This window comes from Condylostylus longicornis, unplaced genomic scaffold (assembly GCF_029603195.1).
Source record: "Condylostylus longicornis isolate FDR11 unplaced genomic scaffold, ASM2960319v2 ptg000004l, whole genome shotgun sequence".
NCBI classification, from domain to species: domain Eukaryota; kingdom Metazoa; phylum Arthropoda; class Insecta; order Diptera; family Dolichopodidae; genus Condylostylus; species Condylostylus longicornis.
Window position 1 is genome coordinate 22222207 of NW_026577973.1, and position 16405 is coordinate 22238611.

The following is a 16405-nucleotide window of genomic DNA, read 5'->3' on the forward strand; positions in this document are numbered from 1 at the left end:
TTTTATTTTTTATATCTCTGACATATTTAGCTTTTATTATCATTGCTAGAATTATAATTTTTCTGTCGATTGTTTTTATTCATTGTATTTCATATTTTCGATTCAATAGTGTTGTTTATATCTCCCTATAATAACTATGTACATAAAAGGATATTATATTATTTCAGAAAATGATTTTAATGTTGAGAAAATACAAAAAGTTTCAAAACTTTAACATTGTATATATAGTTTTTTATATAAATAGAGACAGAGTGTACACCGTGTTTTAAGTCATTTTATATAATAGGTACAGAACGAATTTTTCATTATGATGAATTAAGTCGAACATGTTTGGTACTTTAAATAAAAGTTAAGATTTTAAAATTCAATGGAATGAGAGAAGATTGTTACTGCGAAAATTTTTTGCATTACTTGAGGACCCCAAATTAACTTATTGCAGTGTTTACAGCAAAATTATTTGCAAGTACAGAGGGAAAAAAAATTTTTATTAAGAGATGGATCAGATATTTTTACATTTTGACAATTTCTTTGTTCCGTAATCTAAGGTTGTTTATTAAAAATATTGAAATCAATAAGAAAATTAAGAAAAATATCATAATATTTTGTTTTAAAACCGCTATGATAAACGAGACTTAATATTTAACGATAAAATGGTACACCTTATATAATATATTATATAAAAATAAAAAAAAATAAATTGCATCCAAATTTCTTTGTTCTCCAAGTTATTATCCCTTTTTTATATTGTTATCTTAAAACTTTAGAATCCGTATATGTACATACATATACCAGATATACAAGAAAATATTCAATTTATGCAACAATGTAAGTTTCTGCATTCATACAACACACAACCATCCTTTTTAGCACTTTTCCAAAAATTTTTTGGAAAAAAGCGCTTATTAGTTTCACTCTGTCCGTCCGTCCATCTGTCCGTGTGTCTGTTTACAAAACTTCTACACCCTTGAAGATAGAAAGCTGAAATTTCATATGTACATAGATCTTTGCTAGAAACTTATTTTCGTAGAACAAAATTTTTACCTATTTCTCCCCCTCTAGAAGTTATTCCCCTCCAAAGCCCTAAAAATGGCCTTTTTAATTACTTGTTGCAATGAAACCATAAGCATTTTTGAAATTTTGCAAACGCAGAAAGGCAACGGCTTGTTTCCCCTAGCGCGGTATACTATAGTTAAACTTTAGAAAAACTTCAAATTTACCGTTATCTAAAATCCTTTTTTTCCAAATTTTTGATGTCGTTTTTCTTCTAGACCCCAGCCTGTAGAAGCTTGAAATTTTAGAGGCTTTCAGACATTAAAAAATAGTTAATTTCGTTAAAAGAAATTTTTTTTTCATCTCCACCCCCTCTTAAGTTATCGCGTCTTGAAATTTGTAAAATTTGAATTTTTGACACTTTATATTTCCGAAATCGCAAGCTTTTTCAAATATCTATAAACGCAAAAAGCTAACGGTAAATTCCATGACATTAAAAAATGTAATTATTTTTCTTAATTCACACAATTAACCCTTAAAATCGAGCATTATGTTAACCCCTCTTTAAATTAATTTTTGCTTTATTTTAAAGACTGCATAAATCGTTCATCCGAAATATATGCAATCCTAGAAATAGTTTTGTAAATTAATGAAAAAATGAAAATAATTTTAATAGTGTGGTAAGTATACATAGACTGCATTTAAAAGCAGAATTTTCACTTGTTGAAGGGAAAAGTGCTACAATACAAACCATTGGTTTGGTCCAACTTTATATATAATATGCATTTATGTCAGCATATGTGTATATGTATATTATCTATACACTGACTAGTATATAATATGTACACAATATACACAAGAGTGTACACAAGTATATGAATATTTTATACATATTTAAATAAGTAAGATTTATAAAAATTTTTGAAATAATAGAAATAATCAAGAAAAATTTTTTTTTGAAATGCTTAAAGGGATATTTAAATACAATATTCCAAAAAAAAAACAACAACAACTATTTGTTAAAAATTGAAGAAAAAAGCAATTCTTTATGACTTTTCAATCTTAAAAAATTTCAAGATTTTATCATATATTTTATGGAGAATTTTTGATTCATATTCAAAATTTCGATTATTTTTTGATTTATAAAAAAATTGATTAATATAAAATTATAAAATCGTTATTTTTTCTATTATTTTCTTAATTAAATTAATTTGATTTTAAAATAATAAAACTTGAATAGTCTGAAGATGCTCTTAATATTTTATTATAAAAAAAAATTTTGAAATCTTTCTATGATACTTTGTACTTCTAATTATTAATAACAGAACCTTAAACAAGTTTCTATAAGTATTATGTATATGAAATTATGCATTACTTTTTCTTAGTTTGGTTGAATGCATATAATTTTTTCAATTGTTTTATATTATTATTTTGATAATTCGTAAAATTTGAAGTGGCCCACAACCTGGGGGTTTATGTGGAGATCTTGTTTTGTGGAAAATAAATTAAAATTAAAAAAAATATTCTAAATAAAATTAATAATGAATCGCATAGGAACAAAATTTTAATAAATATTTATTTATTTAATTTTTTTTCAAAATAAATTTATAGGTCTTCAAATTGATTTAAAATTTCACTTAATCTAATTGATGTAATTTATTTGTGAAAATAGTGCCCTAATGTTATGCAATGAGGCAGTCACACAAACTGACTAGAATGTATTATAGTTTAAATATATTAATAAAATGAATAATTTAATTGAAAATGTTGTACAAAATGAAAAGTCAAAACCGTGTTATTGTTCCTTTGCTCTTTAAGACTATTAAAATTACATTCAGAATTGCAGAAAAACCAGAAATTTCTGACTATTGCTGCCATATAGTCAATCCAAATGCATTTTAAATGAAAACAAATTTTTTCCTATACCTTTTAGTTGAAATTTGTTTTCAATAAAAAAAAATGGAAAAACTAAATTTTAAAAATTTTGAACTTTTATGTTTTCTAATAATTGTGTTAAATAAGCTGATTCAGTTTTTCGGTTTATGAAAACTTATAATTGATTTTAAAGGATATGAATTGAATAAAAATTTCAATTAAAAGTTTTCTTATTGTTTTTCCAGAAAAAAAAAAATAAAAATATTTTTCTTTGTTTTTTTTGAAAATTTTTCAATTTATAAAACTTTTTTTATATGTGTAATTGGTAATCGTATTTTGTTCCTTTTTATTCTATAAAGATAAGACCTTATCATTATCATTAATTTTATTGTTTATTTTATTTATAGTAAATCCTTCTTTTTTTGGCATGAAAAACCAAATCCATTAAACTTTTTATTATTTTATATGGAAATTGAAATGAAAATATTCGTTATATGATTGCAAAACGTGAGAATTTTTAAAATTTAGAAACTTCATATTGATGAACATCAATTTCAATTACTTTTCCTAAAATGTTAAGGAAATTTTTATAGAGGTGAAATTATACAAAATTGAAATTCCAAACTACTCATATGTAGTCAAACTAGATGTGAAATGGTAGCCTTTAAAATGTGAAATAACCGAATATCTTCGTATTCTTTACAAAATTTACAAAATCATAATTCTAAAAATAAATTTCAATAAATATTTTAAAAATTTTGAAAAAAAAAAATCAACGTAACAACGACGCATTAATAAATTGTTGGAATTCAGTGCACGGGTATAACTTAGATAAAGTGTTTGTTTAACAACGATTTATACACATTCAAATATACAAAATATTTAACAATTCATTCAAAATATTTAACTATTCAGCCGCTTACCGACTTAAGTCCTGACCTCTACCACTCCATCCCACAATTAACTACTAAAGTAAGTGACATAAAATTTAGTAACAAAAAAACTACTGCAGATATTATATTTTTTTATGAAATAATTACTGCATATTATATTTTATTGAAACACCAGAATAGAAAAATGATAATTTTTGGTTTAGGCTCGTCATAGTTCCCACAACTGATTTCTAATGCGTTTATCACTTGCCAGATGATGTCGCAAACATAATTTTACGTATGGTGTAGCATCAAAATCTTCCATTGATTTACTCCTTAAAAATTAATGTCATTAGTTGACTAGTTGTTTCGATTGATAAGGAATTCGTCTTAACGTAAATTATATTATTCACCGCACTGAATTCCCTTTCGGCTTTAGTTGAGTTAACAGTAATTACATTTAAAATTCTTTTAGCTGTCAAAATTGAGCAAACATAATATTGCTCAATTTTGAGAGCAATATTATATTTATGGTTATTTTAGCAATATGTTATATAATATGTATTGTTTTAATTTTTTTTTCTATATTAAAAAAGAGGCGAAACAAAATAGAAAATATAAAAACCTAACATATAATAATAAAATTGCAAGGCTAACAAAAATATTTAAAATTTTAACGAAGGGTACGGAGGACTCTGAAATTTTTAAGCCCCCTAAATGGATACCACTGTTTATACATAATTACAAAATTACAAACAAAAACACTGTTCCTTTAAAAGCGTTGAAAGCTCTTTAAAATTAAATCCATCAACTATATTGAAAAATTCATTCAGCTAGAATTGGGAATGTTTTTAAACTCTTATACGAAAATCATTTAATAGTCCTGTGAATCTTTTATATATGTGTATGTATATGTATATAAATTGTGCATGTAACAAAACGTTAGCTTCATGAATAAAATATTTTTATTGTATTTGAAGTTTATTAGATGCGTTTTTATATTACATTTACTTTAAATAGACTAAGTATTCAATTTAGGCAAATTTTACCCATCATCTCTTATAAAAACCATGATAGAAGAAAGCACTGTCTTTTATTTGTTTAACATACTGTTTATTTTTTCCTGTTACATCAATGTTTTTGCTTCTTTTACATTAATGTTTTTTCTAGCAAGATATCAAATAAAAATGTTGATGTAAATGTAAAGGGGGATTGTAATAAGATTGTGCTCTCTAGTTCGAAGGAAATATTTTTAATATTGCTCAAAATATCAATAAAAATTATTAGTTATTCCTGTAAAATTTATTTTGTACAAGATAACAAAAGAACTGATCTCTATTAAATGGTATGAAATTTCACTCATTAAGTCGATGCTTAAATATTTCGAATGTTTACACGTTGAATAATAATATTGCCTAAGTAATTTACATTCTACCTAAAATTAAAAATGTTGCTTAAGTTTACAAAAGTTTTTTGTTTAATTTCCGTAGGTAAATGATTAGATGTTTCATAGAGACATTCAATTACCACTCATATACAAATTTAAATACTAAGAAATAGCAATTACTGTGTCTACTCATATGAATAAGATTTTTGAAATTTGAAATTAAAAAGTTTTAACTATTAAAAATTTATTACAAGATTTTTACTTACCAATAAGTAAATTTAATATTAACTTATCCTTAAGGCCCAAGCCTTTTTAATTTCTAACACAATCGTTATTTTTTTTTAACTGTGCGATAGAATAAACAAAAGTAAAATTACAAAAATATTACACTTAAATGCTATCAAAAAGTGAAAAATATTCAAGTACCCTCAAAAATAACATTTTAATTTTTAATAAATCAATTTTCCATCCAAAATTTAAGAGATAACTAGAACCACTACCGAAATACATGGAAAATATTTAAGGTAAATTGAAAAAAATAAACAAAACACAAAATGAGTTAAGTTGAATAATGTGTTAGAAAAATACAATTGAATATCCTTTCAATAAAAAGAAAATAATTAAGAACAATTTTTTTACACAGTTACAGGATGTCTACAATTTATTTTGCAAATTGTTACCATCGGGGTAAATAATTAAAGTTACGGGCCTTATTAAATAAAATCTGAATGAAATTTGATATTTTGCGTGCTTAATAATCAATGTAGAAAATTGATTTTCTATTTGAAACATTTAGTATTTTAAAATTTGTTCTTAAGAGACATTCAATAAGAATTGGAAGCTGTTAAGCAAATACAAAAAAAATACTATTTATATTCTTACTAACCGTATTTTTGAAAATTCAATTCTAAGTTTCCTAGTAGCAAATACTTACATATGAAGCGCGTTAATTTAATAAGAATTTTCAAGAAAGTATTTTTGAACTGACTTAGTAGTATTTTTTGAAAATGAGTTAGGACTGATAACACATTTTTCAAATGTTACTGACACATTGACAAATGTTAACACATTATTCAAAATATTAAATATAGGCAACCACCCGCAAAAAGTTTGAAATGACTTAATTGTTAAATTTTATTTTACATTAGACATATGAGCATTCTATGAAAACAATTTAGTTTTTAAAAAAATTTAATTTCTACCTTAATATATAATGTGTTTGAATGTTAAATTCAAAATGCGCTGGTTCAATTTAAAATAAAAATTATTATTTTTGTCCTTAGCGCGATAAAATATATTTTTGTCAGCAACTCTTAAATATATTTCGAAAATGATTTTTCGAAATAATTTTTAAAATCTTACTTTTCCATAATGTACTTCTTACTAATTCTCATACATACTAATACTCAAACTTACATAAATGATATAAAATACAATGTATTTGCGATGTATTTGTGTTTACAGCCCATTGCAATTAAGTGAATAAATATGAAAACATTTGCTTACATTTTGAACTTTGACATATTATGAAAATTAATTTCAATTCAAAATCTTATCGCACTCCAATTTAAGGAAATAAACTAAACTACAATTGAAACACACTTTACTTAGCAAACCCTGTATTTTTATACCCAATAAAAATGTTATTCAATTGTTTCTGGTTTTATTAGACATTTCCCTTTCTCTTTCTTTTTTTTTACTTTGTTTATTGTTTTATAATATTTTGTATTCAGAAAGTTGGAAAAAAAACATTTACAATAATAAAAATAAGAACAATGAACAAAAATTAGTTGTAATAAACAGGGAGGAAAAAACAAAAAAAAAATATTCCTTTTATTTTTTGGCATTGAACAAACTTTTTACAATAAAAATTATAAAACAAAAAAAAGAAACAGAAAAAATAAAATATAAACTGACAGCACTTCTGACATGTTGGTAAAAACAATATAAATCAAACATACCTTCAAACATAGTACATGAATGAATGAAAAATATGAAGCATAATGTAACATACGTGTATGCATGAATATGTGCACTTCTTTTATTATTATTTAATCGCCACAATATTCCCCAATTTAATATACGTTATGGTTACGTTGCTTCTTAAGGACAAGACCGTGCAATTGTATTCATCCTATATTTACATTGAATCCCTTTTCAAATTTATAATGTTTGTAAGTAAGTTTGCATTTTTACTTAAATATATCTACATACATACAGTGTATATATAAAATTTTATATATAAGTATGTATGTACGTACATTTATTTAGTTTAAAAGAGCGTATTATTATTGATCTTGACCCTCTTTTTATGTCTTCACTGACATTAAGTACTTTATTATTATTGTGCGGTTTCTATTTTATTACAAACATTTTGCTTTGTTGTTGCTTTTTTTTGCTCACTTATTTTATTCTCATACTTAGTCTCTGTATACTACTATTGTAATTGTACCATTGTTATGTACAATAATATCCATGTGAAAGTCTGTTATTTTTTTACTCAAAAAAAAAAAACCAAAAATAAATAAAATTTAAAAATGCAATAAAATGTTGTTATTTTTCATACCTTTGAATTCGTACAATTAAAATCACAAAATGCGAATTTTGTGAAATAATTCGGTGAAATTTGGAATTGTGTTACACAGTGCTAAATTACACTCTGATAATTAATATATAAAAGATGGCAGTGTATTTATTTATATTGCTATGCAATTGAAACTGTTGCTTATATCCAGCGGAACGAGATAAAAGCCAGTAATTGTATTATGAAATTTACAAAAAAAAAGGCTTTTTAAATTCTAATTTCAATTTGTGGTTTCAAGGCAACATTAAATAAGCTATATATGAATAAATATTATGTAGGCTAAATATAAAATTTAAAATTGAATAATAAAATCAGATGAGACCCAAATATTTTTTCAACTTCTTTTGTAAAGGAATCATGCGTAATGGTAATGTAGATACAAACTTATTTAAGTACAAAGAACTTATTGGGTTTCAGTTAGAAGATTATGGTTGTATGCCAATTCAATTTCAATTATCTAATTTAACTGATGGGAATGAATACTTGAACGGTATAAAATGTAAGATATTGTTGCCAAATAATGGCTTTTAACTTACTAGTTTTCGAAACAATGAATTTAACTAAATATCGAACTGACACCACAACAAGTACTACAAATAAAGGAGATTTTGCAAGTTAAAGCAATGACATTTAACTAAACATTAAACTGACATTACAGAAGAGAAATTTCAAATATTGTTGATTTCATCAAAGCTCTACAAATTAAGCAAAGTGATTCCAATAATTTTTGTAATTGGTAAAATTTTTTTTAAAGACTTTACCCAAAGTGAAATGATATGTACACAAAATTCAGTATTCATATATTATGTATGTATGTATATAATTAAAATCAATTTGAAAGTTTTTACATAAATCCAGAAATTTAGAACATATACAGCTAATTTTTTAATTGTTTTAAGATGCATAAAAAAGTATGGTCAAAGAATAATTTTGGAAGAGTTTTTCCTCTTAAAGATGAAGAGATTCTTATGCTTGCTTAAATCTTGCTGTTGCTTACATACATGCAAAATAAGATTTTAGCAATTAAATCAACATTAAAATTTGTATTAAATTATAAAAACATACTAAAACTCGAATTTTTATATCTTGCGCCATCGTGAAGGGTATATTAACTTTGGCATGGAGTTTGTAACCACTTGATGTCAAAACTCCATGCCAAAGTTTGACATTGAGAGTAGTCGTTTCCGGTATGGACATATATATACATTTTGCTCAGCGTAAAATTCTGCGTTGATGTCCGTCCGATCGATGGTTGTTAATGTAATTGGACCAATTAGGACAACGGGTTTGGGTAACTGCCATAAAATTCAATGAGGTTTTATATTAAATTTTGTAAAGGTGTGTCAAATTACGTTCTACATATATTCTGATAATTTTAATGAAATGGCAGCACTGGTTCGAGTAGCTCCCATACAACTCCGAGAATTAATTTTAAATATTCAAAAAAATAATAAAGTTATAGATACATTAAACTTGGGAGTCGTATATCCAATTATAGGGCAGACATGTCCGTGAAGTTTCTATACTTAGAATAGTTTCATAAGTCAATCGGTTTATACCGCCTGAAACGTTTTTATTTGTTGTTACTCAATTTGTTGAATTTTATTTTAGTTTTTTAATTAATTTCAATTAAAAATTAAATTAATTTAGTAGTTATTTAATTTCAAAAACAATAGATAGAATGATTGACGCTGAATGTTTCTAAAACTATTATACCGAAACTATTATAAAAATCATTTTACGTACAATATTTAATTTGAAAACAAAAAATTTTATTAAGAATAAAATGTTGAAGATAAATTCATTCTGCATTACTAATAAACATTTTGTTAACCACACCTAAAAATTTAAGTCAGAACATTAATTTTATAAATTAAGAAAGTAATTTAACACTCCATTGCAATTATAAAGTTCTTCAGTTTTTTGTCATCTGCCGTTAACAAAAAACAATAATGAATATTCATAAAATAACTTTTATATGGGCATACATACATATGGTACAACGTTATGCTAAATGGTCCATTCGAAAATTTAAAAAAAAAAACAAATAGTTTTATTTCTCGCAAAATATCAAATTTCACGCTATAAAATACAACAAGCCTTTACCAATATTTTTTATTGCTTAAATTTTCTGTTTCTCCAAATAAAGACTGACACCCAGGTATTGTTTTTCAACAACAAGATTTGATTATAAAATATTCTGCGAGATAATTAAAATATTTTTTATAAAAAAGACTTTTGTTTATATTTTCATATAAAATGGTTAAATTATGGTAAATCAAGAATTTTTAACAATAAAAATTATTAAAAAATATTTACAAGTTGGAATTTTTTTACACGACATTTTGATATGATCAAAATTGTTAATGAGTTTGATTATAAAATTTTTGCATTAAGCTATCTTAGGCATATATGTATATACGTATGTATATGCAAGTCAATAAAGTTAAGAATTTAAGCAAGATCAAATTCATAAAAATGTCACTTCAGCTGACAATTCTTAGATTCTAAGAATATTATGCAGTAACACTTATCAACTAAATTTATTGATTTTTCAGCCAATAGCTTTCACCGAACTTATAATTTTTGAAAGAAATACGCAATTTTGTTTATAATTTTCGAAATTGCAGAGTTTATAATTTATATATCTATGTAATTTACAAAAAGTTATTTATATCTATTATAAATTCGAACTAAAATATTCGGCTACGCAAACGGACTTGATTGAGTTTCAATATTTAATTTTTAACAATTAATTCTTAACAATTTTTTACATATTTATTAATCTCGTATAATTAAAAAAATAAAAATACCTGTTTTTTGAATTGAGAACAATAATCGTGAAAACTTTTCGGATTACATGTTTTCCAAAAACCGAGTTGAAACTTACCTGAAAAGATCAATAAAAATTTTTTTTTAAATCATTTGAAAGTAAATTGGAAGAAATTGTTAAATACCAAACAGTTTTAATAAATTAATGACAATCAGGTATTTCCGAAAATCCAGTTCTTTAAAGTAAATGCATTATGTACAAATTAAAAGCACAGCTTCTAAAACTATACAGTTCTAACCTTGAAAACTGCATTTTCAGAAATGCCCATTATATGCAATAATTAAAACGATAAATTTCAAATACTGTTGTGAAACTTCACTAAAATAATTCACTTAGCAGATTTTAAATCAACGATATTATTACAACGAAGGTTGAAGAGAAACTTCTTCAGTTCCCTGCTTGCATGAGCATTCATGCTATTTTAGTAATGACAAGCATATAAAACATAGATAAATGTGTAATACATATTATATAAGGTTACGAATGTTTAAGTTATAATCCTTAAAAACAGAAGTCCCCATTTTAAGTTTAATTCCTTAAAAAAAACATTGTTCATAGTCGTACATGAGGTAAAATAATTCCCAAAAATATTCCTGTGGAAAATTTATTTTAAACAAAATATACTTATATAACATATTTTTTATTTTAAATTACATTTATTGGACTTAAAATTGAGAATAAATCTGAGAAACCTAGCAAAAAATGTCTATGAAAATTGAAGTGAAAGTGATTTTAAATGATTTTTATTTTCATAAAATTTCATTCATTTTTCACATTTTAAAGTCCCATGGGAACATAAACCGTCCTATAGATACTTTGATCTTGAATAACCATTTTTAGCTTCCTTTGCCAAAAATATTTAATAAAAACGAAAAAAAAAAGAAAAAAATTAAAATCTGCTATTCTTACAAAAATATTGTATTCAAACCATTTTGTAGGTATTGTGTACATTTCGTTGATCTATAAGGAAGAAATAAGTGATATCTTAAATAAAACCAAAGAATTTTCAAAGAAAATATTGAAAAATTATGAAAAAGATTCCCATTCTATATTATTTTCGAATGGAATTCCTGTTCATCATTATTGTTCATCATAATACAATACAAACATGTATATACAGGGTGATTCAGAAAGATATACGACAACATATACCATTGGTTAGAGGGCCGAAAATTTGTAAAACTTTTGTTCCCAATTGGGTCCCAGAACTCAAGGGTTTCCGAGCTCCAGGGATTTTAAAAAATTTTCACGAAAGTTTTACTTATCCAAGTTTAAAGGGCTTAAAATAAACATGTTGCTTGATTCTGTATTTTATGTACCTCTGGAATGCCAAGCATTTGAATTTTAGACAAAATCAAATTTTTCCCTCGTTTTATTTTTTCAGTTTTTTCTAACTAGATAATTTCGTAAGAAATTTTTCAAAACCTTGAAAATTTTTTTATAGAATTTTGCCCAGCTTCTTAAGCTTTAATTTAAGTGCTCAAACATTAAAAAAATTTTTATGGTACAGAAAATTTAGCACAAAAACCATTTCTGTGTCAAGATTTTAAAGACCCTTAAAGGCAAGGATTTTAAACGCTGTAATTATCAACTATCATTAATTTTGGATGACGAGAGTGTTGTTTTGAATAAACATTGCGTTATTTTGTAAAAAACCTAAATTTTAATGTTTTTATTGAAATGTAACAAATAATAACAAAATTGAAACGAAATTTTATACAAATTTTTTAATTGAAAAACAAAAATTGATTTAAAAAAATTTGAAATTTTTGAAAAGAAAAACTAGAATTTTGTATTGGGAAAAACTAAAAAAAAAATCTAGTAATCAAAAATTTTTTTTCGAAACTTTTCTTGGTAAAAAAAATTGATAGGTTTTTTATTTTTAGGAGATAGGAAATGGTACCTATATGGTACAAGATTTTTAAATGCATTTTTCTCTCGTTGGGTGCAATTTAAAAATTTGAAAAAATAATTTTCAGAATCTAGACACTATTTGGCATCGGAAATAATTAAAATTATCCAGCTGGAGCGAGTTTTTAAAGACATGCCATATAAATTTTGACATTTATTTTATTAGAAAAAAATTTTTTTTAATTTGTGGTATTTCAATTATGAAGATAATAAATAATTAATAAATTAATAAATTTCAAAAATATTCCAACAAAAACTAAATTGATATACGATTGATGCAACTAAAAAGCTGTTCCAGTAAAGCAATCAATTTAAAATATGCAATTGAATAGAAAAAGATTTGAAAGAAGAAAAACATAAATTTTTAGTTTTATCAACATCTGGTTTGACTTTAATTGAATTTGTGACTCACATTATTTGTGCTGTTTGTACTTCATATATCTTCTGTAACAAATTTTTTTTAATGTTTGAGGACCGAAATTAAAATTTAAGCAGCTGTAAAAAATTCTATAAACAAAAATCTCAAGAATTTAATAAATTTCTTACGAAATTGTTCTAGTTAGAAAAAACTGTAAAAATAAAACAAGGGAAAAATTGGATTATGCTTAGTATTCCGAGTGCTTAGTATTCCGAAAGTACATAAAATACATAATCAAATAACATGTTTATTTTAAGACCTTTACTAGGCCTTTTAGAAACTGTTTGTTTGAAGCCCCTATCTTTTTCGGAACGGAAGGTATAATCAAAAAAACTTGGATAAGTAGAAGTTTCTTATATTATTCTTATAAGTAGAAAAGTTTTACCCATTTTCGGCCCTCAACCAATAGTATAAATTGTTGTTTACCTTTCTGAATAACCCTGTATATGTATCAACATACAAACATTGTTAATATTAAGGTAAATGTATTCATAAAATCTGTAAATTTAACTGGAGTCTCTTATGAAAGTACACAAAATTTAACAAAATAAATATCTAAGAAAAAAATTAAAGCTTCTCTCAATACTTAAATTATATGGTATTAAAGCGGAATGGACGCAATGCTGTTCTTTAAGGTAATTCAGAAATGTAATTCTTTTTTAATTATTTTCTAATATCATCCCAGTAGTATCAACGACTTCTAATAAAAATTCGACTATAGATTTGTGATTTTAATTAATGTTTATTATTAATTTTATCAGAGATCAATTCATATAGTTCAGAAAGAGAAAACCGAAAATATTTTTCTTAAAGTGAATTGTTTTCAAAGTGAATTGTAAATTTCGAAAAATAATTTTAGCTTGCTTGCTAGATATATTCGAAATTATTTATTATTTTCATATACTTAATCTGACTAAAGGCTGGAATGCTATAAGGAACGTTTGTTTTAACAGATTTGGCGATTGTTATTTAATTCTTGCAAAACGAAACAATTGAAATACACAAAAATACTTGAAGAAGACGTAAGTTGTCATAAATTAATTATTTTTCGTTATTTTTGCATTAAACTAATTTATTTGACTTCTTTAATTATTTTAAAGAAATATTGATTTTTTTAACTGTTTTTAAAAAAATACTCTAGCAAAAGATAAGAGTAATTCAAATTGAGGGCCACTATTTCCAATTTTTTTTTTGTTTTCTAGAATAGGGAAAATCTTGAGTCTATCTTAATTTAGCAAATTTTAATGAAAGCTTTGCAATCCGAGCTACGTTTTCTCACTTTAATTTCACAACACTTCCAATTTCATCATATTTTAAAATCAAATATTTGGTTCAATTCTTGGGAATTGAGTTTTAAACTGTTTATATAATGGTATATTTTAAACAGACATAAAGCAGGATCATAAGATTAAACTAAAACTACGAAATTTTTTCACAATATTTATTTTAATGCACAAGAACTAGAATTTCCAAAATTATGCATACATTTTAAATGACTAGATTCGGTCACCTTATACATGAGCTTAATTTTTTTTTCGAACTTTTCTAAATATCTTACTATCTTTTCTTAAGATATGCAGAACAAACAACATTTTGTGATTCCTTCAACATAATAACCGGTACGGCAACTATATTTTTTAATTTTCTTTAAATTCATAACAGTTAACAAGCATATTTGTGCAAAGAAAATCTGCTTTAATAATTTTTTTTCAACGGTATCTTTAACCTTAATGATTTTACAATTTTGTATAACTGTATAATAAAATTAATTAAAAGTCAAATATTAAATAAGTATTGAAAACTTATTATTTCGTTGAATCTTATATACACCAACTCCCATACGAATCGAAAATCGTAAATAAAAGTTCAAAAAATCAATAAACCATAACATTCTTAATTCAAAATACTTTGGAAACTTTGACTACCTTTTAATAATAAAAACATAACAATAGACACAAACTATGTATATCTGAGTTGACTTCTTGTATGATTGTTACAATTTTCATCATTATTATATTTTTCATATTTATATTTTATCAGCTCCCGTCTTATTCTTCTTTTGTTACATTGAGTTTCTCTATCAATTTTTCTTCCTTAATAATTTATTAAGAAAATGAAAAAAAACAACACAACACCCATTCCGACCACCCAAAAAAAAAATAAAAAAGATTTTTTTTCAACCATCATACGAGCCATTCAATAATGACAAAAGTAAAACAATTTCTTTCTTGTATATGTGTAGGATTATAGTACCATGACGACGATGATGACGACGACGGCAATATTAGATACAGTATGTGATACAAAGGCGTGAATAGATAAATGACTGGAGGATGAGAAAAAAAAATATTTATCTACACTTCAAGATTATTTTATTATGAAACAGATTAATCCATATATTCATGTTTATGCGATTGTATATTAAAATTCGATTATTATCAGAAGTTTCATATGTAATGCGTGATATTTTCTGGGTGTTTTTAAGTAAATTTTAAAATTCAATTTAAAATAAAGCACATTACACTAAATGTTGTTATGGTGTGCAGTTAAAATTTGGCATATAATACAAAAGCTTAGTTCAAAATTAACACTACTTGGCTCCATATTATAATGTACTCGTACCAGTTTAATTCCCGAAAAATATTGCTGCCTTTCTAAACTTTTAAATATTTTCGATATCGAACTAGCACCTGCGCTTTGCCTCCCTTTCTTTCTGATAAATATGAACACTATTAAGAAAATGAATTGTCGGGCACGAACATTTCACAAATTTATTTGATATAAAATGTCCTTTTTTGTAAAACTTCATTTTAATAATATCTAGTTTCGTATCAAAATATTAAAGATTTTTATCTTATACTACATTATTAGTGATTCGTACAAAGTTTCATAACATTGAACTATAAAAACTATGCAATATTTATGAGTTATTGTTGATATGATGAAAAATATTTTAAAGGTCTTCTACCTTTACTCAATTTTGAATACATAATATTATAGATATATACAGGAAGTCTGAAGAGTTCCCGTACTTTTTTAAATATTTTTACAGCTTAGAACTGTTACATGGATAAAGAAGTTAACATTGTTAACTGGTCAGCGACGTTTATTAGAGTAGTAACAATAATTTGCAACAAATTTACAAAAAATGCTCAAAATTAGCTCCATTTGCAGTAATACATGCACGGAGGCGGCCTGTTCGATGGTAATTTCATCATATAGTTCGATCATATTGCGATGTTCTCTCCAACTCCTGATAACGTTTTATGGCATCATAGACAATCATTTTTTTGTAACCAGGCGTCCTTACAATCCCAGCTGTTTGCATACCTGACCTGTGTAATTCTATAATAGTAATGCGCTTGTTATCGCGATTCATTTCTAATCAAACAAAAAATAAAGATACAGTTAACAGGTACTAATTGGAATAAAATTGCACCACGAATGACAATAATGAAACCAAATTGAAAAAAAAAAAAACAGAATTATAACGAGAAAAATTAATATTTCCAAAAGTACGGGAACTTTTCAGACA